The following is a 26834-nucleotide window of genomic DNA, read 5'->3' on the forward strand; positions in this document are numbered from 1 at the left end:
TAATAGTCGTTTATAGGTCAACCAATTTTCCTTGAGAAAATAATAACTTATTGTGATATCTTGAGCTGGATTTAGCTAACTATAAAATGATGTTGCTTGTTTGTTGCATATCATCTTGAATCCACTGGATGTTTTTATGAATATCACTTGTGAACCTTGGCACATCACACAAAATGTTGTACCTTTTGAAAAAGCTCCTCAATATTATGTATACATCCCCGCAATTATACTTTTTTCTCAGCAATGGTTGTTGATATTTTCTCCACAACCTTATTCTCAAATTTCTTGGCTGACCATGCCATCAAATTTTAATTTTCTTCTATGTTTCCCACATTTATTTTTTCAGCAATATGTACAAGCTCATAAATAATTGGGGCTTTCCCATCAAATTTTTTTATGTCAAATGCATCAACAAAAATATCCTTTATGTCATGCAACACTTGCTTCTATTTTTGTTCCCTTCTCATCTCTTCATGTTTCTTCTTTTTTGCCAAAATCTCTTGCAACATGATTTTTTTTCAAGAGCAAGATTTTCTAGATCCCATTGTGGCATCTCAATTACTTCATCCAGACTAACAAAAATATCTGGTGAATTAACCTATTTTGTTTTTCCTTTGCTTAGGGATGGAGTGTTTCTTCTTAGCATTGTCTTTGTAGGAGTAGGTGAAGGGATGTCACTACTTGATATTGATTATATATCATTGCTTGAGACAATAATAGTGGCACTTAGTACAACTTTATTTTCCTCCTTTTTTTCATCAATTTGAGGTTATCATACTTTTGGTAGAAATATCTACACTTGTATCTTTATTTAATTCCTCTACCTCTTGTTTCTCTTTCTCTACATTTGAGGACTTCTTTTGCTTGGCAACTAGAGTGTCAGGGGTGATGGCATAAATAGGAAAAAAATTCCTTGTAGACTTAACACACCTAAACTCATTTCATCACTTTGATCATCTTGGATGGTCACTATCTCAATTTCTTTCTCCTATATCACTTCTTTAGTGACGAGACCAAAACTAATCTTCCATATAACTCATTCTATTGAACTACAACTTCAATATTATTTTGTAAAATCATAAATATTCTAAAATTAGCAACAAATCATTTCCTATGCTTTTCTAGAAAAAATTCCTTCTACTCCTTTGATGAATCAGGCATAACCTTGCTAGTGTTCCTTCTCTAATGTCTTTCTCTACTATCAATGCATGTTTCTATCTTTTATCTAGTCTGATGTATATATCTTTTGGAATTTTCTTCTCTACTTCACAAGGAGCTAGTTTTTTTTTTCATCATATCTATCATGGCCTCCTTGACTTTAAATCTACCAGTATTATCTAATGTGTCATATTTTACAAATCTAAAACTAGATAATCCTTCAAAGCTTTGTATCTTGACACATACCTCATCAATGGTCTTTTCTCTTCTAGGTACTATGGCTGATTCATCTAATTCTATTCTCTCTACATCTTCTTCACTCTCTTTCTTCTTTACCAATCTTCTCTTCTTTGGATGGTTCACTAGGGCTTGTGATTTCTTCTTCTCTGCACTTAAGCCTCTCTATTTTTTAATCTCTACTACTCCTTTCTTTTCAATTGGCTTGGTATGTGATATTGCTTCCCTGGTCCTTGGATTAGGTGTCACCATTGTCTTCTTTGCATTTTCCTTTTCTTTGGGCTTAACAAATTTAGCCTTCTTGGTTGGTGGTGTAACAAAAACTAGGGTTTTACCCTGATCTCCTTCTTCTTCCTCATCACCCCTATCTTTCTATTCATCTTCTCCAAGACCTTATCTGAATTGCAAAGGTTCTTTGCCTTTTCCTTGTGTTCCTAGTTTTTCCTCTAGGTCTTCAATCATTTTCTTTATTTTCTTCTCCTTCAAAGCTATTTTGATATCAATAGTAATTATTTCCATGACTTCTTCATACTTTCCAAAAGGTTTTGCTTTAGTATCAATCTCCTCCTTGAGTAATGCAACAAAGTTTTCACTCACAATATCACTATCGATTTCATAATCAAATTCTTTTAGCCATGCCTTCCTTGGTTCACTTTATGCACAAATGTGTTATCTATGTCCACTAAAAATAATACATCACTATAGTCATTCATTACTAACTCTTTTGATATTCTCATCCTTTTCTTCATTCTTTGTTTGAATTCTTCAAAAAAGATGTCTATGAGACTTTTAAAATGTTCTCTTGGGTTATGTATTCACTGATTCATCTTGTCACTAGTTTTTGTTGCTCCCAAACAATATTACCAATACTAGAAAAATGCTTTTGAACATAAAATAAAATACACATAATAAGCTATCCAAACTTACATATAGAATTCTTTTCCTTTCTAATAGATATTAGGTTTTCTCCCAATTGTAATTTTTGCAACTTAGAAAGATCATATTTATGATCTTTCATAACAATTTTCCACACCTAGTTGACTTCCATAAATGGAAAACTATTCAGTCTACTTGAATGTAGAATTTGTGAGAAATTACTCTTATTGTGAATTCAATCAGTGGATCAATGATTTTAGAGATGGACAACCCTCATCCATTCCTCTTGACCTTAGTCTTTACCTCAATTTCTTCATGACTCAGACATTGTATGATATTTTTCTTGTTTAGAGTGGGATAGCATATAACCTTGTGAATCACCTTCTTGGTTATCTCAATAGGTCCATTTTGTAGCCATAACTACATATCATAGGTCCTTCTTAGTATAGCCTTGATCCATTCTATCTTAAAGTTTCTTGGAAAATCTAGGGTATGAGTTGACCCTTTCCTCTCAACAATTTTGAATTTGTCCTTCAAAACTCCTTTGTCATACAACTTTTCATATGCCTCTCAAATCTTATAGTCACCAACCTCTCCAATCTTATACATGTAACAACTTTTTACATCATGGATCATTATTACTTTAGGTGGTATCAAGGATAATGCACCCATTGAGTCATCTTTCATTGCAATCTTAGGAATAAAATGAAATTTAGGTGGAGTACAAGTGTCACTCTTTACTAGTCAAATGTTTCTTACCTCTATTTCTTGGCTCTTCACTACTAATGATGAAGTTACCATCTTTCTTTTCTAGGGTTGGAAAACTTATCTCTTCTAAAAAATTCAATAGTACTCAAATCTTCACTCTGTCAATTTTTTTTCTCAAATTCACTCTCAATCTCCTTGAAATATATTTTGCTAATCACTCAAATAGCTCTTTGCTCTCAAATTTTGTATGCAATGTGTGAAAAATGTCTTCAATTTTATAATATATACTCTCTTTTTCTTAGATTAGGATCTCCATTAATGTTGTGTACTCTGGTAGGTGGTATCCAATTGTCTGGGTTGATACTGTGCCATTTAAACTAGGTCTTCACTATATAGCTTAGCCTATTTCATCTAACTCAACCTATAAATCAGTTTGGTAACTAAAGTACTTGGTCCATATTGTAATGCTTGGTCAATATAGAAAATTTTACTAACATTTAACACTAGCTGTGTAAATGATTCCTTTTTTTATAGATCAATTCTTATGTATCTTCACTTATGCAAATATGAACTTTGGATCATTTTATGTTTATAACTAATGTAAGATATATTATTTAAAAATTTACTTCCTTACATACCTTTCTTGATTAGTTTGAAATGATATGATCACCTCCTCCATTAGATTGGGTGATCTCAACTCCATTTCTTCCATTGTTTCCATCTTCTACCTTTTTCTTCTAGGTTTATTTCATTCCCTTGTTTTTTCAATGTCCACTTTTCATTTACCCTTGGTGTGATTATGATTTGATTTTGGTACTTGGGTTTTGCAATTTTTTCTTGAATGTCCGAACTTGTGACATTTGAAACAGATATTTTTGGGTGTATCATTAACTTCCTTTTATTAGTCTAATAGGGCCTTTTTTTTAAATCTATATTCATATGCTTTATGTCCAAAATTTTGACAATTTTAATAATAGCCTTCAAATATAGATGTAGAATATGTGTTCTCCATTATTGATCTACACACATGTATTTGATATCCTTTTGCAGTAAAAACAATAACTAGTAAACTTGGAAATTTAGAATTTTGCATACCATTTTTGCTTCTGTAGATGTTTGCAGTATGACCAAGTTTTCTAGAATGATAATGTGGTGTCTTTCCATTTGACTTTTCATTTCTTAATTCTCCACTCTTAGAATATTCTCCTTACTTAGTAGATGAATCTTTCTTTGGATGACCTAATTCATAAATGCTACCAGATGATCTCATTAGTTCTTCAAAGTATCTCATTGCTTCATTAGGCTTTTTGAAATTTTCCACAAGTTCTTTCTTAGTCTTCAATTCATTCCTAAATAAGTCATTCTATGCTCTTAGATTTTCTATTTAAATATCCTTTCTTTTCAACTCCTGATTTGCAAGCATTAGTTTATTCATCATGTATAGTTGAGTGTTTGTAAGATTTTGCACATTAGATGATGTTTCCTCAACTCTAATTTCATTTTCCTTTTATATTACTTAGCAAAAAAAATTTCTTCTTCATCTTTATTCTTTTGTTCAATCACTTCACATAGCCTTATTTACTATATCTCATGTTCCCTTTTTAGTCCTCTAACTTCTTCATTCAAGATACTATTCTTTTCTAGTATATTTGAAACTATTGCATCACTCTCACTTGAATTTTTAGTTTCAAATAGTCCTTGAGTATCAAATTCTTCATAATTTAACTCATTTTGTTGAATGGCCAACCCCTTCCTCATTTTTAGGGATTTCCTCACGTCTTATCTTGTTATTTCAAGTTGTTGTAGTATGAGTTGGATGTCAATCACTTGATTCTCAATAACATTTCCTAATTTATAAGCCTCCATCTCCAAGATTTGAACTCCCAAGATGTTAGAGTTTTCAAGAGAACCTTCTCTCTACCAATTGTTGGAAGTCTTAATTGGGAAACTAAGATACTGAGAGGCAGTAGGTGAATCAAGATCTATAACACTTCTTTTAATAATACTTTAGTGCATTCACCATATATACCATCTCATATCTAATGCATCAATAATATATCTTTTAAAATGAAACTGTAGTAACATGTAGAACTTATCTATCAATCCAATGCATGAAATATAAGTACATAACACAAATATTTGGTTATCTAGAAACCCTCCAAGGTGAAGATAAAATTGGGGTGGGGATGACACCCATGAATCTTCACTACTATGGTAATAAACTTAACCTATTCGGGTTTTAATATTGATAACTTCTAATAATATACCCTATGAGGGGTTTACCCTATCAAAGGTTATTAAGACTAGTAGGTCTTACCTTGTGAGAGGATTTTTCACTTACAATAAAGTAAGGACTTGGTTAAGAGATTTACAAAGATCTATTAAAACCCCCATGTTAAGAGATTATCCTTGATTCAATCTATTTAAAATAATTTAGTACCTAATCCTTGGCCTACTCTGAAAAGATGGTTTCAAATATCCTCTCTTCAATATGATCTAATAATTGATATATAGCTTTAATATACTTCACGTCTTGATAAGGTTGCTTCTTGTGTTCTACAATAACAAAAATCAACTCTCTTTCCTTCTTTACAATGTTTGCGCTTTCACACTTGATCTACTCTATGATCACATGAATAGCTTTCTCACTTCTTCTCACCATGTCTCTATTGGAATTCTTTAGAATAACTAGTGAGGGGGGCTGAATCAATTAGCCAATTTCCAAATGTACAAATAAAACTTTTCAATACTGCAACTTATTCTTATGCATGCAATGATCATTAAATGTCTTAAACATATGCATATTGTTGTCCTATATCAAAATAACTTAGAAATGTAAACATGAAATATCACAAAATTAATCACACATTTTGACACAAGGATTTTACATGGAAACCCAATTTGGTAAAAACAAATAGTAACATGCTACCAATTTTCACTCTTCTAAAGTGAGCCTTGTGAGAATCCAACCCTTTTAAAGGTTACAATGTATAGTGTTAAATGTGACCTAGTTAAATTATTTCAATCATCCTCTTAGGAGTGAGCCTTGTTAGAGGAATTTAAAACATTATATTAGAATGTCACCCTATTAAAGGATTTACTAATCACTATTAGGTCAACCTTAGTTTAAAGGATTTATCCAGACTAATTCAATTGTTAGAGAGTAGCAACAGGACTTGATTTGATAATGAAAAAACTCTCTTGTAGATTACATATCTCACATTTAGTCCTCCATTCTACTTGGCATTCATCCTCTTTGTCTCTAATAGCTTGCTCATCCTTCAAGCCTTCATGACTTTAATTTGTGTTTCTTTGTATGCCAACTGCAACCTCTTCTATTCAACCACCATATAATAAAGAAATACCCTAGATTTCTTGTCTTTCTTAGGTTCTCACACATGACACTATTACTTTTAGCTTGCTATCTCTTTATATAGAGAATTTAAGAATTTGTTCACTTAACCATAATAGTCCATTCTAGGGTTAGGTTAGATTCATTGAGTCTTCCTATCTTTCCATTTTATTTCCTTCTAGAAACTTCCTTTACAATCCTCCTTGAATTTTCCTCAAAATATTTTCTCTTAAATTATGTGCCATGAGATCATCATATTTATCTTCAACACACTTTAGATAATTCAAGAAATCAACTTTGTTGGCTCAGTTTTGTGAAATCTTTGATCTAGCTCATTTTACTATCACTCAAAAGTAACACTCTATTTGCTTAGAAAACACTATCTTCTAATGCTCAAATAATATGGGTTTCTCAACATCCACTAAGTCTTTACTAGTGCTTGGCACATACTAACTTTCTTCACTTGACACCAACTGTATTTCTCTTTCTTAGCTCATACTGAACTTACTCTTCTGCTTCACCTATTTTTTTGTTTGGTATGCACTAAATTTTCTTGGCATGTACTATTTTCTTAGTTAGGCTTGGTAGACACATCTGTTTACTTAGCCTTCTCAATTATTTTCTCAAGTATCCTTTAATTATAGTCTTAAGTAGATAAATAGTACACTACATCATTAATGTCTTTTTTGGTCTTAGTTCTTCTTTTATACACCATATAACTCAACTTTTCTCTAGGTTCTCTTGTCATCTTTTCTTTTCAAATCCTCTTCATCAATCAATCAATTGATAGAATTTAGACCAAATTAAGCAATTGTCTTACCAAAGTAGTAGGTTAGACATTAGTGATAAAATAATGATTGTTCCATGATAGGTTTCATCAATCTTCTTCACTTCAACAATATTCTTAAAACAACCTCAAATAGGGTTATGATCTTCTCATTTCAAAGATAAATAGTTTTCTATAATCCACATCATAAAATCTATAATAGTCTCTATAAAAAACTCTAAAAATATTGAATGTCTTGTCCATGTTGGCCCAAAATGGTTTACCTCAAAGTTTGCATCATTCTTGACTTGAATGTTAATTATGTGTTGCTCAGTCTTTAATGTGGTCATCATCTTTTGCTTAACTTGGCTTCAATGTACTTGAACTACTCAACAATCATTAGGCTCAACTTATACCAAAAAATACTTGGCGACCAAAGACTTTCTTGGCTTCTATAGAGATCAACATATACATGTTTATTTGCAAGTCTTTATTTGACTCGACCTATATAGAGTAGCTTGGTCATAGTGATGACCATTTGACTATGCCTAGTATATGACTAAGTTTTTGACACTAATAGACAACAGTTAGGGAAACTAACAAAAAATCTAGTCTTTGTTTCCAATGATTTACTCAAGTGCATGATATCTTCTCACATACTTTTCTAGTGTAGGTTATTTTCTTCTTTCTTTTTGTTCAATTTCATCTTGCAAATCAATTTCAAGTTCATTTTGTATTTCTTCTTCTAGTTCTAGTTCTTTGACATTAACTTCCTAGTGTTCAATAGTTTCTTCATGTATCTCAACATCATTTGGCTAACACTCAACACCTATTGTCTCTTGCTCAGGCAGCCTACTACTATAGCTCGACATTCATAGTTTTTTTGTTGCTCAGTAGCCTTGTTCTCTATCTTAGTTAAGGTGTAGGGAACACCTTCATTGATATGTATGAATGTTTTATATTCTTTACATTGTGTCTTACATTCAACTTCATTATTTTCTATATATTTATCAACTTTCACATTTACACTTCTCACTACATTTTTAGTGTTAGAATTCAACACTTATAATCTTTTCTCTTAGTGGAATATCATAGGAATATTACTTCATCACTTTTAGCATCAAGTTTTCCATTTCTAGTTTCCTTTAGTATATAACATTTTATTCCAAAGCTTTAAAGTATTTCACATTAGGTTCATACACATACCATAACTCAAAGGGTGTAATGTTTATACCTTTCTTCACATGTACATAGTTTAAAGCTTAAACTAATGTACTTGTAGATTCTCTCTAGTATTTCTATGGCACATTCTTCTCCATCACCATTTTTTTATCACAATCCATGATTGATCTATTCATCCTCTTAGAAATTCTATTTTTTGGAGGGGTCCTAGGTGTTGACATATGCCTCTTGATTCCTCTATCATTGCAGAATATGTTGAATTCATTAGCGAGTAACTCTCTTCCTTTATCAAATCTAAAGCACTTCAAACTTCTACCTATTTCCTTTTCAACTCTAGCCAAACACCACTTAAATAATTGAAAGGTATCAAATTTTCCTTTTAGAAACATTATTGTCATCATCCTAGAGTATTCATCAACAAATACAATGAAATATATATCTCCACAATAGCTTTGCACTCCAATAGGTCCACAAAAGATCAATGTGAACCAATAGATGGCTATGTCTTGCTCTTGAAACTAGACTTTATCATTTTTTCCAATTGAATTTTTTCATACATAGCATTATTAGGTTTCTTGAATCTTGGTAATCCTCTTACTCTTTTTATCTTACTAATTCTTGCTAAATTATCAAAGTTTACATGATACAATCTCCTATTCCATAAACATATATCATCATGTTGTGCAAATAAGCATCTCTCATTAGTTAAATATAGATAAAATAAGTTACCTCTTGTATGTTCTCCACTTCCAATTAGTTCACCAATAACATCAAATAATTTGGCCTTTATGTGATGAAATTCAACTCTATGCCCTAATTTGTTCAACTATGAAACACTCAAAAAATTATAGTTAAGCCCTTCAACCCAATAAACATTGTCACATTTGATCTTATTAGTCAATTGTATTGATCCTTCACCTTTCACAAGACGTGATGTATCATTACCAAGCTTAACATGGCTACCTTTTTATTATTTCATAGTTTAAAACTTACTATTATCACTAGTCATGTGATGTGAGAAGTCACTACCAATTAGCCATCTATCATTTTTACTTACATATGAAATTAATGCAATTTTCTCATCCTCATCAAAATCTTCTTTCATAGAAATATAGACAACTTCTTCATCATTACTACCAAACTCATTGTTAGTTTCTTCTTCAACAAGATTTCTTACATTTGTCTTTGCAATCCTTTTTGGAAACTTACAATTGGAACAATTGTTGTTGTGTCATTGATGTCAAATCTATTGATGAGAAATATTACTACCTAATTTAAATGTCATATATTTGATAGATGAAGAGGATTTGTGAAATTTCTCATAACAATATCACCTAGAGGAAACGTTGAGTTATGAAAAGAGAGGTGTAATGGATATTTGATTAGATAAGCTTGGATAAAGAAAAGTGATTGTTTATGTCAATAAATTTAAGCCAAGTCAAACAATAGATTAAAAGGAAAAGGAATGCCAAGTGATGCTAGTGTCAACTAAGCCAAAGTTAGTGCCAAGAAAATCTAGTTTTAAATGAGCATCAATATTGACCAAGCAAGTTAGTCAATTCCAAGCCAAGAAGTTTTATAATGCCTAAGTATTAAGTGATGATCAAGTGTCAGAACTTAGTGATTGTCAAGTATATTGCTGAAGATGAATTCAAGGAAATCTTGATTCCCAGCTGACACAATTGATTTCTTGGGATATGTAAACCATGTTGAAGATAATATTGATGAGATAGATCATTAAATTTAAGGTGAGGATTAGATAAAAACCTAACAAACTAATTCCAAAGAAGTTTCTATAATAAGATCAAGAAGATGGACATATATAGTAAATCATGTTAAACCTAATCATAAACCCTAAGATCTATGACATTCATGGAAAATGGTAAAGAAATAATTTCCTTTTTTTTTTTTAGACTGCAAGAATTGATGCAACACGGCCCCCCTATAAACTACAGTGCACCTGATAAACTTTTTAACGTGACCGATAGCACTGGCGCGACACGCCCACTAGTACCACGAGGACGGGGGAGACTAGAACCCGTGACCAACCCCCTGCAACAGGGAAGATTTAGCCAACTGAGCTAGGGCCCCGCCCTAAAATAATTTCCTATTTAAAGAGGTACAAAGTTGAACAAAATATTGAGTGAGAGTATATGCAAGAGGCACATATAGTAGAGGTGGATTAGAAACACACAAGTGTGTGAGTGAATGCGAAGCTAAAGGAAAAAGCTTGTAGAAATGTTGTTGATAGTGATAAGTGAAATCTAAGAAAGAAGGCTTAAGTTTTGTTGAAGGGGGAGACTAATTTCTTGAAGGATTTTTTAGTGAATCAAGAACATAAATAATAGTGGAGAGCTTATTAGTGAATCAACATTTGACCCAAACAGAGATTTGAATTTACAAAGAGAGTTGTAATCACATAGATCGAAACCCTACTATTTTCTTTCTAATCATTGTGATTCAGTGCATCTTACAAACCAAAAAATTTTCTAAGATCTTTATGATCTAATATTCATTGAAATAACTAAAAAGAGGCAAATACTACTTGTTTGCTTCCTTTAACAAACAACTTCAATTCTATCCCAAGTTTTACAATTTCCAAGAATTGAGTTATTTGACCCACTAAAACTCAAAAAAAAAAATTCTAAAAATAATAAATTTTGTAGATAACTACAGTAAATATCACCTCACAAAATCTTGAGGTCTAAGGACCCCATTTTATTCCTCAAACAATTATTGTTTTAGACTACAAATTCTGGTCCATATCCCTATCATAATTCAGAATTAAAACACCAAACCCTTCCTAGGGCATCCCATATCTTTATCATAAAAAATAAAAATGTTACCAAACCAATTTAATGTGAAAAACTTATGAATTTAGTTTAATAATATGTAAGCCATTTCTTTTTTTCAATCATAAATGTTTTTTCAAGCACAAATCACTGCCTGCAACTCCAACAGAGATCTTTAAAACCTAGTTTCCACTAAAATATGCATAACCTTAACAAATCTACTTAAAACCAGCTCAAACCAAAAGGAAATGAAAGATAATTCACATAGATTTCAAATGGATATTATTATAGGTCCTGATTCTATAAAATTTGTCTATACTACATGCTGCAACATGACTATATTTAGGGAATCTCAAATTTGCAAATACCCACTTTCACCAAAATGTTCATAACTTATTCATTTCTTTATAAAATTGAACCAAAAAAAAGCATGAGAAGTAGGATTTATTATTATATCTATCCATCACTATATTACATGGTTTACCTTCCTTACAGGTCTATAAATTCCTAGAAACAATATTAAAAGTAAAAAACTAATCAAAACAACAATAATAGAATGCACCAAAAATGTATCAAAATATTTCCTCTTCTCAAATATGATTTTTTTCAACCATAAAATGGTATTTATATCCATTTTACAGTTATAAAAATTCCTAAATACCCCCAATACCAACCATCTACCTTTTTACATTATTTTTGTAATATTAGCAACTTTCTCAATGTTGCATTTCACAACTTTTAATGCAACTTTTACATTTTTGAGAAAATGACTTCAAAAATTTGTCAAACCTCTCTATAAATGTCCAAATGCAATATTTAAGAAATTTTAAAATTCTTTTACCCTTCCATGGGTCATTTACACAAATTTGACCATGTAGGCCTAAACATGACCTATTTGACAACTTGAGCAATATTGTGCACATGCTTACATTTCTTGTGAACACTTTTACAAATGGATTCAAAATGAATCAATACATCATATAATTGAATTTAAATGACTCAAAAACCTTATATATCTCATAGTGGCCTCTAGGATTAGGTGCTCCTACACCACATTGTAAATAGTTGTATTGAAATCCTTTTAATAGAGGTTGACCTAACAATCATTATGGAAGACTTTACAATCTGTGTAAATCCTTTCACAAGGTGATATTCTAAATGGAATGATCAAAGTAATCTAATAAGGCCACTCCTAATAGGGTGATTAAATCCTCTAACTAGGTCACATTTAATCATTTGTATTGTAACCTTTAATAGGGTTCGCTCCTAATAGATCTCACTTCGAAAGAGTTAAAAATTGGTAACAGATCTCACTGATTCATCCCCCCCAATTATTCTAAACATTTATAAAAGTCCTTCTTTCTCCTATGGTCTCTATCATCCCTTTTTCCTTTGTACCTTCTTTCCCTTCTATCATCCTTGTCTTCTCTATTAGGACATCTTGTAACAATATGGCCAATTTTATTACATGAAAAATATATTATAAGAAGTTTATCTTTGAATTTTCCTCCACTTCTTGGAAGTTTTCTATCCATCAATTCTTCAAGATCATTAATATCATCATTAGAGATATTATTGTCACTATTTACACACTTTCCTTTCCCTTTCTTATTTGAAAGCAGATTCAATAGCAGTAGGAGTAAAATTATCAAAGTTTGACAATTCAAAAGTAGTAAGCCTACAAACTAATCCTTCCAAAGTCATATTTTTACCAAGTGTACATCTCAGTTCTTGTATTGCAAAGACTCTAATAGAATAAATAGGAAGTAGGGATTTTTGTACCTTTTTTTAGATTACATTAAAGAAAGTTTGGAAGGGACCTGAAACCCTTTAAAAAAAATGACTAAAGATAAAACATTAAAGCACTGCTAGGTTTTACAAGGACTTGAAACCTAAAGTTAAAAAGCATCCAAACTAGGTTTTACAGGGACCTAAAACCAAGAGTTTAAACCAAATGAAACAACCAATTTTACAAGGACCTAGAACCTACAGTTTAAAACAAACAAGAAAGAAAAAAGGAAAAAAACTAGCAAAACCACCTCAACTAGAAACCAACATGCTCAAACCACAACCCACACCTATAGCAGCTCCTTGATTATGTTTTCCACCTCTTTACCTACTTCTACAGTACTCTAGATGATGTCAGCAGACAAAGGAATAGGAGCCCCAAGAGCCTAAGTCACATTTTTCCATGTGCTCTGCCTTGTTCTCTTACTTGCCCCACTAGGACTTCCCACTCTAGTATTTCTAGGTGACATGATTTCTTCATTGCTTTTCTTTCCAAAACTAGCCACCAAAACACAAAGACTAGAAGTAACCTATTCCATTTTAAGGCCACTCTCCTTAATTAGGTGATGAAGTTGTTGTTCATACTCTTTTAGCTTTTTAGGAATGTTGTTGATATGCACTTCCAACTGGGTAATCTTATCCCATTCAACATCCAAATCTCTTTGCATAATTTCCATTTTTTTAAGAGTCATTACTTCATTATACATCCACAAGTCTCCCTAAAGAGAAGTCTCTACCTTGAGCTTAGAAATGTGAAGAAAGGAGACGTTAGCATCATTCTTCATGTCTTCTACATTCTTGGGCTTAAAGGAAGTCATGGTATTAATCTAGGTATTAGTATTTATGTCCATTTTCTCTATCCTTTCCTCATTTACCCCTTTACTCTAGCTATTATCCTTACCAATAGGGTCTTTTTGTTCACTCTCCTTACCCATTTTCTCCTCCATTTTCTCCTCACTAGCATTATGTGAAGGGTGATCACTCAGTTTATCCTCCTCCTCCCTATGGGTCTCTAACCCCATATTTCTATCATGACTTCCCTCCACATTATCTTTGCTAGTAGAAACCCCTTTACTCCCAAATTAGCCATCTAGGTTAGAGCTAAAATCCCCCATTTATGTTTTCTCATCATTTTCCTTATCCTTCTTCTCATTATTGTCTTAACTCTAGACTATGTTAATTCCTCAACATGTTTCTTAGTCCTTTCTTGTTTTGAAAACTTTTTATTCACACTTGCCCCTTCTTCAACCTTAATTCTCTTAGTGTGGGTCTCACTACCAATCCCTTTCCTTTTCTCATTGACTGGAGAGGGCTTTATAGAGTTAATTTTACAATAATTTTCAATAAGTAAAATTAATCCTTCAGGAAACACAAGACGAGACTCTTTTTATCTATGTGCATAAAGGATAAGAAGTAGAGAGTATTTTAGAAAAAAATGGGAAGGAAATCCTATCTTTGTGCCTAAAATGATTTAAGAAAACAAAGTGAAATTTATGGACCCTTTTAGCCCTACCATCAAGAATAAAGTACTCATGGGTACAAGAAAACACATCCCTCTAGATCACTTTAATTTGTTTCAGTTCATAGAAATCCCCTTTTTCTCCAAATTCTTCTCTTCGACTTTTGTCATTGGAAATTTCTTGAAGGCCACATTAGAGATACTATTTTCCTTACTAAAATTTAACCCTTCTTTTGGAAGCCCCATAACCTTAGTGATAAAATATGAAGCCAAATTCACCATGACCCCATGCAAAGTTACCCTATCTTCAAACTAGTTTTTGAAGAAATTTTTTTGTAATATGGCACTTATAACCATGGGGACACTCTAGATAGGTTGTCACATTACCTTTTTGCAATTTTCCAAATAGAAGCCTTGGCCTTCCAAGCTTTGCAATTGCTCAACTCTTTCTTCCTTAGTTCCCCACCCATCTCAAAAACTTGAAAATCTCTATAGGAAACCAAAGAAGCACAACCCAAAAAAAAGTAATGAATTAAAAATTATCGAGGAGCTAATAACTATCCTTACATGCCAAGCACAAATCATAATTATGATTTGGTACTTCCTTGGGAATCTCAATCTGTCCTCCATAAACCCACCACTCTTTTTCATAAATTTTCCAATCTTAGAAAATCTTTCCTTCTCTCATGTATGTCCTATCATTATTAACTATCATCGTTAGCTCCACACACTTGCTTAGATCAACATGCCACCTCAACTTGTTTACCCAATAGATAGCTTGGTGGGAAATCTAGTCAACCACAGAATTTCTCTCTCTAAAAATATGGAAAGATATAACATTATCAAATTTATTCATTCAATTTTTTATTTTTGTTATACTTTCTTTAATAGACCAAGTGATCGGGCTCTTGTTATTGAGCATATTAATGATATTTAGTGAATCTCCTTCCATCCAAAGGTTCTGATAACTAGTTTCCACAATAGCCTCATTGTATACAATGTTGTCATTGCTTTAGCTTTATGGCTAGTTGAGATCCCAATAGGAATATCAATAGCATCAACAATTCTACATGGTACCTCAACACCCCTCCACAACCAGCTTTTCTAGGATCAACTTTAGTAGCACCATCAAAGTTTCCTTTGATCTATCCCATAGGTGGAGACTTCCATTTGACATTCTATCTTCGATCATCTATCTTATTTTTAAAGCCTTTAGTCTACATAGGATTATTGATTTGGAATTCATCATTTAATTTTCTATGAGAGTTGAAGTTTTCCTTGATAGATCTGATTATATTATGACAAAGAACCCACTCAAGCATTTCTTTGTCTCTAAATATTTTGTTATTTCTTTCTTTCTAGATTCCCCACTAGAGATGGGGCAAGATAATTTTCCACAAAAAAGTAGTATTAGCCTCCTTAGATGGACAAGTCAAACTCTGGAAGCATTGATCAATTTTGTTGTGTTGAACCCAATCTAAATTCCAATAGTTTAGGACATAACTCCACACTTTTTGAATATAATTGCAATTTAAGAAGAGATGATTACTATCTTCATAGTCCTCTTTACACAAGTTGCATATGTTAACCACATTGATTCCTCTTTTTTGTAAATTATCCAAAGTTATAATTTTATTCTAAAGAAAGATCCAGAAAAAAATATTAATTTTTGGAGTGAGACCTTTTATCCAAGCTTTTGTCCACAAAGGTTGAGGACCTTATTCCTTAGTTCTGAAAATAGTGGAGACTTTAACAACCACTTGCGTCAGCACCCCAAATCAATTAATCTTCAATATGAGGATAGAGGTTGAAGGCATTCAAGATTAAATGAGTATTATGAAAATCCTAATTACTTTCAGCTAGGTTAACCCATTTGTTATTAATCCAATAATGTTCCACAAGAGTACCAAACATTTGTTTACATTTGTCAATATGAGTTCTATCCTCAAAATCCTCAATCAAAGGATGATCCAAAATCTAAGCATCATCCCAAAACCAGATCTTATGCCCATTACCCACTTCCCAAGAACAACCTTTTATTATAAATGTTTTTAGCTCCCTACACAACTCTCTAGATAGAAAAAGGAGATAAAACATTCTGATAAGAAATAAAATTAGATAAATAAGGAGAATTATAGAGCTATTTATGTTTCCAAATAGTACTCCATTCCTTATCATCATGATAAACTCTCCAACCTTGCTTAGCAAGAAGACCTTTATTCATACTTCTCACCAACCTAATTCCCAAACCACCATCCATTTTTGGCTTATAGATTTGTTCCCAATCAATTTATGCCATTCTCTTCCTCTCCTCAATGCTAGATCAGAGAAAATTCCTTTGGATTTTTTCAATATAATTAGTATATTTGGCTAGAATCTTGAAGATACTCAGGGTATAAGTAGGAATACTTTGGAGAAAAGCCTTGAGGAGAATAATTTTACCAACTTGACTCAAAAGATTACCCTTCCAACTTGCCAATTTCTTGTTAAATTTTTTAACAAGATCATCCCAAAAAGGTTCCAAAGCATTAGGCCCCTAAGGGAGGCCTAGATAAATACAAAGAAAAGAACCTATTGACCACCCAAAAATTTTAGCAATTTTACTCTATCTAGAAATAGGAGTATTGATAAAATACAAAGAGCTCTTATTTCAATTAATCAATTGACCAAAAGCTAAAGAATAGAGGTTGAGGGATTTTTATAGATTCATAGCTTTCCTTACCTCAGATTTACCCAAAAAAATAGTATCATCAAAAAATTTCCCATGGGAACAAATAAGAGGATGAGAAGAAGGCTACAATCCTTTGATTTCCCCTAGAGAAACCAATTCCCCAATAAATTTTTCCAAATAGTTAGCCATAATAGTGAAAATGATAGGAGATAAAGGATCTCCCTATCTTGACCCCTAGAAGGTTTAAAGAACTTTGGTAAACAACCATTAACCAAGATAGCAATTAAAGTAGTAGAAATCATCTGTAAGATAATCTTCACTACATTAGTGCTAAAACCAAAAGCCAATAAAATCTTCTGAAGCAAGGCCCATTCAACTCTATTATAAGCTTTAACAATATCTTCTTTCATAATAAAGCCTTGATTATTAGAGAGAGATAAAGAATGAATATTCTCATGCACAGAGATTATAGAATTAAGGATTTTTCTGCCAAGAACCAAACCATTTTGTTGCTTAGATATAAGTAATAGTAGTAGCAACAATAGCCTCAAGGTGAGGACTTTTGAAATGATCTTATGAAAAGAGTTGCATAAATTGATAGGCCTAAATTGATCCAAAGAGTCAGCCCCAATTTTTTTGGGAATAAGGCATAGGAAAGTGGAGTTAATTTCCTTCAACATTCTTTTGGCGCCAAAAAATTCTTTAACAACATCACACACATCTTTCCTAACCAAATTCCATTCCTTCTGGAAAAAGAACATAGGAAAGCCATCTAACCTTGGAGATTTATCCCCTCGTATGGAACACATAGCCTTGTAAATTTCATCTTCCCTAGGAATAGAACACAACATTCTATTTTTTTTGTTAGTAACCAACAAGGGAATAACATCTAACAGCTCAGCTTGATGAGACAAGTCAATGTTAGGGTCTGATGTCATCAAAGAAGAAGAAAAGGAGACCATCTCCTCCAAGATATCCTTTTCCTCAGTAATCTTCATGTTACCTTTCTTAAGATTTGATATATGAGTTTTATTTTTGTGTTTTAGGGTAGATAAATGAAAAAAAATTGGTATTTCTATCACCTTCATTTAGCCAAATAGGTCTAGATCCTTGCCTCTAGTAAGTCTCTTCTTTAGTTACAATATCATGATACTCCACCATTTTCACATTTTCATCCCTCACTAAGTCCAAAGAATACCCTTCCCTTTGAATCCTATCTTGGATTAATTGAAACTCCGCTTTGATAATAGATTTGTTATAAAAAAATGTTACCAAAACATCTCATATTCCAGATTTTAACTTTCTTTTTAACATTTATAAGTTTAGAAGCCACTCAAAAGAGAGTTGTACCATTAATGTTAATGTTCCATCATTCAGCCAACCAGTCTTCAAGCTGTGGGTGTTGCAACCACATTTTTTCAAATCTAAAAGGAAAATTCTTTTTGATACAAGTAGTCTTAGTAGTGAAGATCAGAGGAAAGTGGTTCAAACCAATCTTCTAAATCACTTTAAGATTACACACAAAGTCTTTAATCTAGTTTGAAGAGATAAGAACTCTATCCAAGTGAGCTTGGATGCATTCATCATATATCCTTTTGTTACTCCAAGTGAACTCAATACCTTGTAGATCTAGATCCATTAAGCCTTCCTTATTAATAAAATCCATGAAATCTAGCCTCCCATCCAATTGACTAGCATTTCTCCCTTTTTTTTCATGTTCATAAAGATGAACATTAAAATCTCCCAAAAAAAACCATCTTCCATAGTAATCTTTACTCTTTATGTTAGAAAGAGTATTCGACACCTTTTTCTAGCGTTCCTGATGTTAGATGCATACACATTGGCAATATACCACTCATTATTCTGGTCAATATTTTTAATTTTAATCACCATGAAATGTTTGTTAGCATTCAACAAGGTACCAAAAAATAAATATTTCTTCCACAAAATCATTGTTTCCCCTGAATCTCCTTCTGAACTACTAGCCATTATATAGTAATTGTTAAAAAACTTTATATTCTCTGCCTTCTCTTTACCTATTTTGGTTTCTTGGAGCAATAAAATATCTGGTTTATGCTCCCTAACAAAATTTTGAAGAATATATAGTTTATGGATACTATTCAATCCCCTAATATTCCAAGTGATAATGTTCATCATAAATTTTTAGGGGTAAAATCTAGAATAGTTGTCTATTTCCCATCAGCAATATTCTATAAACTTTCACTTTCTCTAGTTTTTTTTGAAGATTTCCTTCTACATTTTTCTAGAGTACCTACATTTGGCTTCAATTTTGGAAACTCTAATTTACTTCTTCGAGTCTCCACTCCTTTTGGAACAATATTAACTTTCTTCTCTATTTTTTTCCTTTGAGTCTATTTATGTTTAGGTTCCTTTCTTTTAGATTGCCCATCCACTTCTTTTGATTCAAATTCCTCCTTAAATGATATAATCTCTTTACACAGGGTAGACTCAAGGGACTAGATAATAGCAATCAGTGTTTCCTCTAATGCTAGAGATCTACTCCTTTCCTCAAGAATCTCACCTTCCTCTATCTCTTCTACTTCTTCTAGATCTTCCCATTCTAAATCATTATTTTGATAGATAACTAACTAATTCATAGGATCTTCCATTTTTTCTTTACTCTACACAAGCAAACTCAAAGCTACTTTATCTGCAATCTTGACTCTTGATTTTCAAGGATATTATTATCCTTAATCTTCTTCTCAAGTATAACTTTGGGTTTCCATACCTTTTTTTGGATCTTTACTTCTTTCTTTTTCTCCACATTGGCAACCTTTGACTAATTCTTGTTTTTGTAAGGGCAATTTTTTACCCAATGGCCCTATTTTTAACAAACAAAACAAGAATTTGGAAGATCTTCAAAAATTATTTCTTGCATCCTTTGCCCAAGTTTTGAAATCAATTACACCTTCTCAAGAAGGTTCTTTAAGTGGGCAACTTTCACATATATTATTGCGCACCTGAGTTTAGATTTTGAAGCTGTGACATTGTCAACTACAACAAGTTCACCAAAAGAACCAACTAGACCCTTGAAAATATCTTCATGCCAAAAATCCAAGGGTAAACTAGGAAGTCTAACCCAAACTAGGGTAGTTAGGAAGAAGGTATCAGAAAGATCCATGTTTGGCTCCCTTTTTTTTTTATAGTGAGAGTACTATTACCAAATGACCAAGGTCCACCAAAAAGAACTATATTCAAATCTTCATTGCAATTAAAGACAAAGGAAAAGAAACCATTCATCATAGGTGCTATGTCAACTTGGCCATGAATAATCCATTTTCTTTTGATCATGTTTCTTAATGCATCAATATCAGGCCTAGCCCCCATGAATTTCCCAACTAGAGTACAATCCATAGTCGAGACAAATAAATCAACAATCAAATATAGAATAAAGATTTGGAACTCACCTTTTTCCCAATAAGATTTCAAAGTGACCAGTGGGAATGATGATTTACCTATTGAGATATTGGGTGTTGCACACATTGCATAGTATTGTTATATTGTATTATTTTATTTTATTTTATTATGTAATCTTCCACCTAGATGGACATGCAACATCTAAAGATTCTCATAGAATATTCTTGATGAGTTGTATTATAACATTGGGATAATATTTTATGTAATTATTTAATATTAGGGAAAAGAATTAAATGACTAATATTAAATGTGAGGTCAATGGGTTAGGTAGCACATGGTTTTATCACATGGTGTATGTAATACCACTTAGTGGTTTTGTGGGACTTGCTACTATATAAGTAGCCACAAGGGTACTTGTTGTAGTGACAAGGAGAAGACAAAAGGCAAGAGTCAAGAGGGACAAGGCTTGACAGGTTAGCCAAGGGACCATTTGTGAAGGTTGGAAGCATGGTATGGGATGTGTGGGTTCATGTTTTTTCACATAGTTTGCTCAATTGTGGCTATGGCTTTGAAGGCTTCCATGGTTGTATTGCAATGGTCACTTTGTTAAATAATACATGGTGATGGATGCTTTTGGAGGCTGGGTTCTTTCCCTCAATGAGGGTTTCCCAGGGTATATCTTGTGTCACATTTTGTGGGTATGTTGTCTATTCTCTTACATGTGAATTTTAATTCTGTGTTTATTTCAAATCTATTATGGGTTATGTGGAAACCGTTATATTATTTCTTACAAGTTTCCTTACAAGTGGTAGTAGAGTTATGGTTTTGTTATTGTAACCCTAGATTGAATCCATGGGAATGCATTAGAGGATAAAAGAAAGGGAAAGATATATGAGTTTTTTATTGCAGATCTAAGGGTTTTGGGTTTGTTGTTGTGATGGGATGTTAAAAGATTTGGGCATGTGAAATTATTGGACAAAAGGGTTTTTTGGATATTTCATTTCAATGAGGGTTTTAGGGGAAGCTTGCAAAAATGACCTCCTAGATAAAAATAGACCTCACCATTGGATCTGGGTTGACATTTCCATAAATTTTGATATATAATATGCCCTAGTTTGGCCATGTTCAAAGGAAATAAAAGAGTTTTTTAGTTTCAGCCCATGATGGCCATCAAATTTAATCCCATCAAAATTTTTGTCACAAAAAAAATAAAAATGAAAAATCACAGTGGAAATAGTAAAAAGATTGTCTTAGTAAAATGGCCATAACTTTCTCTCAAAATATCAGATTTTAGAGTTCTTACAAGTGTTGGAAAGCTAATTTAGAGCACTATAACTTGGTGTAGGTTTGTTTTTTGATTTTGAAATTTTGTCAAGTTTTAAGTGCCCTAAAGTCATATGTTTTTTATCTTGAGCACATATTAGGGCATAACTTGGGCATACAAAGTTAGATTTTAGACTTCAAGTAGTCAATGAAAAGCTCTTGGAAAGCTCTACACATTGGTTCAGAATTGGAGTAGATTTGACATGATTTATTTGGTGATATATTGATTTGAATAGTTTATGGTATATTTTGACTATGGTAACATTGTGAGTTTATGGCATTGGAGATTTAAGATTTGATGTCATTGTATACTCAGTTCATTATTCAAATTGGTCTCATAATGATATGGTTATCAATATTTGGTTTGAATATGTATGATGACTTGTTGGATCTACAAGTTTTTCAGTGTTGTAAGTAGTCTATACTTACAAGTTGTATTTATAGCTTGGTTATGAGTTGTCTTTGCCCATTGATCTTTCATTATTGATGCATATTTAAATTGGTGGCTTGATTTTGGGTTGTCTATGCCCTAAGTCACATGATTTGTTATTTTTTTTCATGTAGAAGGGATGAGATGTTGTTACTAGGTACAATCATGGTGGAGGATTGTGGTTGACTATTTTATGCTAACAAGTTGGACACTTTTGAGAGTTAGATACTTGATTCATGGATGTGATCATGGTACCATATATTTTAGCATGACATGATTGGCTATATAGGTACATCCTTGATGTTTATTAGCTTGAATTTCTAATTTTGTTATGGTGGTATATCTTCTTGGTTGAGTATCATAGTTATTTGGTTACTTTTGAGAAGCTCATGATGTGCACTTTGATTTCTTTGATGGTTTGATGCCTTGGTTGATTCTCATTGGTAGAGAATAGTTTTCTTTTCATCATGATGTCATGGATAGATTGGATACATAATTTAGTGGGAGCTTGTGATAGTGATGGGGTGATAGTGTTGGATTAGTTCCTGCTTTGGTTTGTATCTTCTTAGTTTGGAGATCTTGGTTTCACTTGGTATTAACACTTTGGTTGTGTGAGTGTAGACCTAGAGGATCTTCATGTAGAAGATGGATTTTATGATGCCATGGATGACTTGGTACCATAGTTGAGTGGGAGTTGTTGGCATTGATATATTTATTGAGTGTTTGTAGATGTTGGAGGTTTTTCTTAGATCCTATTGTTGCAGAAGCATCTTTGACATTTGCATGGTGCACTTGGTTATCTTCATGGTGTGTGAAGATGGTTTTTCATGGTATGTGGAGATGGTTTTCTTCATGGTGTGTGGAGATGGTTGCATCTTGAGGAATCACAAGAGTTCTTGGTAAAGGTGTGGTTTATGCTTTTATTTGGCATGTTATCCTTAGTATGAGGATGGTTTCATTATTATGTCATGGTATACTCTTGATACACATTTAGAGTTATGACAGGTTATGGTATGTTCATATGGAGCATGTTATCTCTTTGGTTGGGATGGTTAGATCATGTTGTCATGTTTATGTTCCTAAGGCCATGGTTGGAACTTTGACATTGATCTTGGTTTAGTTTCTTGGTATTGGGTACACTAATCATAAGCTAGATACTTCATGATATTGCTATGTTGCATTTGGAGCTGGCATGGATTGATTAGTTATAGGTGCTCACAAATACTTAGAGATGTTGCTGATGCTGATTTCTCTTGGATTAGAGAAGTATTTGTTGAGATATTTTATGGTTTTAGTAGGAAGTCTGAGGCACAATCACCTAATATGGACTTGAGAGGAGATTTTTCTTAGATGAGTCTTGGTTGGAGACTTGGATATCTTGATGAGAATTCACATTCTCCACTCTTGGTCTACTTAGTGGTTTGCTACTTGAGAGGTATAGCCCATTTTTTTTTTTTCTCAAGTGCATTATATTTATGCTTTTTTTTCATGGATATGGATATTGAGCTATGGTACATGAGTTAGTTCTGGAGGGTTCATTTGAGAGATGGTTTAGCATTGGTTATCTCCATGTGTATATGTTATTATGTTGTTTAAGTTTGGGAGATGATTTTATATTGGGCATATTCCTTGGATTAGGAATGGTTTTATGAGTTTGATCTTCTCATGAGAGGCTCACATCCATGATTAGTTATATGGTATGGTTTGGGTGTTGTTGAGGCTTCTTTTTGGGGTTTTATGGAGGAGATCATACTTGCACAGTTTACATCTAGAGGTGTGTGTAGAAGGACATGATACAGGTTATGATTTGCATGGTTTCTCTGGTCTTGGTTATTTTCTTGGCTATTTAGTTTCACTTACATTAGATTTGAGATTGGTTAGAGATTGTGATCACTAGTTTGTGCTCACGTATTTCATGTGAGAGATGACATGGTTATTCCTTTATCTCTTTCCTCTATTGGTTGTGCAAAATTTGTGAGACTATTGGAGACTTTTTATGAGAGTTGTTCTTACAGGATATCAGTTTATGTATTGTGGATGTCCTTGATACTATATGGATTCACTTTTTTGAGATGTTGTGAGTTGATTGGTTATAAATTTGACATTATCTTTTCAATGGGAGTTTCTTGGTATATATGTGGTAGATATTGCTCTTGAGGCTTGTGATTGCAGGTTAGAAATTGGATATGTTGATGATATGAGATTCACTTAGTATAGCTTTGGAGTTATGGATAGTTGGATGGGTTTGGCACTTGCTGTGGGTGCTATTTCAGCTATGCATATTTTTACAACTATGGATAGATGTGATTACCTTTGCATAAAGTTTTTTTTACTTGGAATTTTATTTGGTATAGGATTTTATGATCTTCTAATATGACAAGTTGGGTGGCTTTCTCTTTGGATGGCTTCTATGTATGACCAATGGTAGTGGCATAATAGGGGGTGAGATCATTCATGTTTGAGATGTTGGATACTTTGATTTTTTGTTGTGGGTACCAGGATGGAGCACTTGGTGTACTTTGATCCATGATGGTGAATGTGCTGGGAGGGATTGTTCCCTTCTTCATTTATGTGGCTACGGATTGACCCTATGCAATGTATACAACAACTGGGAGATTGTTGAGATATTAGATGTTGCACACATTGCATAGTATTGTTATATTGTATTATTTTATTTTATTTTATTATGTAATGTTCCACCTAGATGGATGTGCAACATGAAAATATTCCAATAGAATATTTTTGATGAATTTTATTGTAACATTGTGATAATATTTTATGTAATTAGTTAATATTGGGGAAAAGAATTAAATGCCCAATATTAAATGTGGGTTCAATGGGTTAGGTAACACATGGTTTATGTAATACCACTTAGTGGTTTTGTGAAACTTGCTACTATATAAGTAGCCACAAGGGTAGTTGTTGGAGTGATAAGGTGAAGACAAAAGGAAAGAGTTGAGCGGAACAAGGCTTGACAAGTTAGCCAAGGGAGCATTTGTGAAGGTTGGAAGCATGGCATGGGATGTGTGGATTCATGCTTGTTCACATAGTTTGCTCAATTGTCACTATGGCTTTGAAGGCTTCCATGGTTGTATTGCAATGGTGATTTTGCTGAATAATACATGGTGATGGATTCTTTTTGAGGCTATGTTTTTCTCCCTCAATGAGGGTTTCCCAGGGTATATCTTGTATCACATTTTGTGGGTATGTTGTCTATTCTCTTGCATGTGGATTTAAATTCTATGTTTATTTCAGATCTATTATGGGTTATGTGGAAACAATTATATTATTTCTTGCAAGTTTCCTTACATTACCTCCAAGTTTTCTCCCAAACAATGAAGACCACTACCTTTTCTCATCTGGCACATTCTCCTTCAAATGGATCTCTATCCTACAAGCATTTTTCATTCTCTTCTACATTCTCTAAAAAATTATTTTCCTACTCAATGTCCCTTTTAAGCACGTGACTGCTCAATGTTCCCAACCCCATAGCTTGTGGAATAGGAACTCGATTCTCCTATAGAACTATCAAGATCCCTGCCTTTCAATTCCTTGTCCCTCTAGGATTGATCCCTACTACTAGGTTTCCTCCATCTAGATTCCTGCCTAATAGAGCTCTGACCATTTCAAATATATATATATATATATATATATATATATATATATATATATATATAATTTTAAAAAAACAATATTTGTACCTTGTTGATCACAGTTTCATCATAATGTTTTCATTTGATCCTCTTATATCATTTACCACTTCTTTGACTCATCCATAGTATTGAGCAATGGTTTCACCATCTATCATTCTCATCTCATTAAATTGACCTCTCAAAAAAAATTATTTTTTCTTAAAACATTTATGTCTCCTTCATCGATAGTTTGCAATGTATCCCACATTTTCTTAGCAATAGTGCACCCCTTTATGTCATCAAACTTGGTATCACTTAGAGTTGATGTAATATCCAACATAGCCTAATTTTGTTCTTACTTCTCTTTCATCTCCTAAGATGTCAAAGGTCTTGGTATATCCACATATGCCATTTTCATAGCGTATTTATCTTTCTCCAAATTTTTCCAAGTGCAACTTCATCAAACTCTGTCATGCAGGTAAGTTGTCCTTGTTTAATCTTGGCATCTCCTTTTTGTACATCTTGATCTTTAGCTTTTAAGTACCTTCAAAATTTTCTCTAAAAGCACCAATGCTCTGATTCCAATTGTTAGAATCATTTTAGAATAAATGAGAGGGGAGGTGAATCAGTTATCCTCAGGTCCAGATGTACTAATTAAAATTTAATCACTTCAAATACTTCAGATCTAAACATTTAGTAGCTTAGTTTCTATAGAAATTAATCAATAACATAAAATTGTAGTATACTATCCTAATAGTAACAAACTTGTAGAATATAAAACATTACTAGTAAAACATCTCAGATAACATCCACACAAGTATGACACTAGGATTTAATGTAGAAACCCAATTTGCGGGAAACCACCAGTAACATGCTACCAAATTTTTACTCTTCTCAAGTGAGATATGTTGGGAGAAAACCCTATTAAATGTTACAAAATACACTATTAAATGTGACCTTTCTAAAGGATTCAATCCCCCTATTAGGAGTGGCCTTGTTAGAGGGCTTCAGAACATTCTGTAGGACCAAAAAGTGGGTTAAACATCTAATTTATTATGAGAAATCACTAAAATAAATCAACA

This window comes from Cupressus sempervirens, chromosome 3 (assembly GCF_028749045.1).
Source record: "Cupressus sempervirens isolate cs-2001-9-10 chromosome 3, ASM2874904v1, whole genome shotgun sequence".
Lineage (NCBI taxonomy): Eukaryota > Viridiplantae > Streptophyta > Pinopsida > Cupressales > Cupressaceae > Cupressus > Cupressus sempervirens.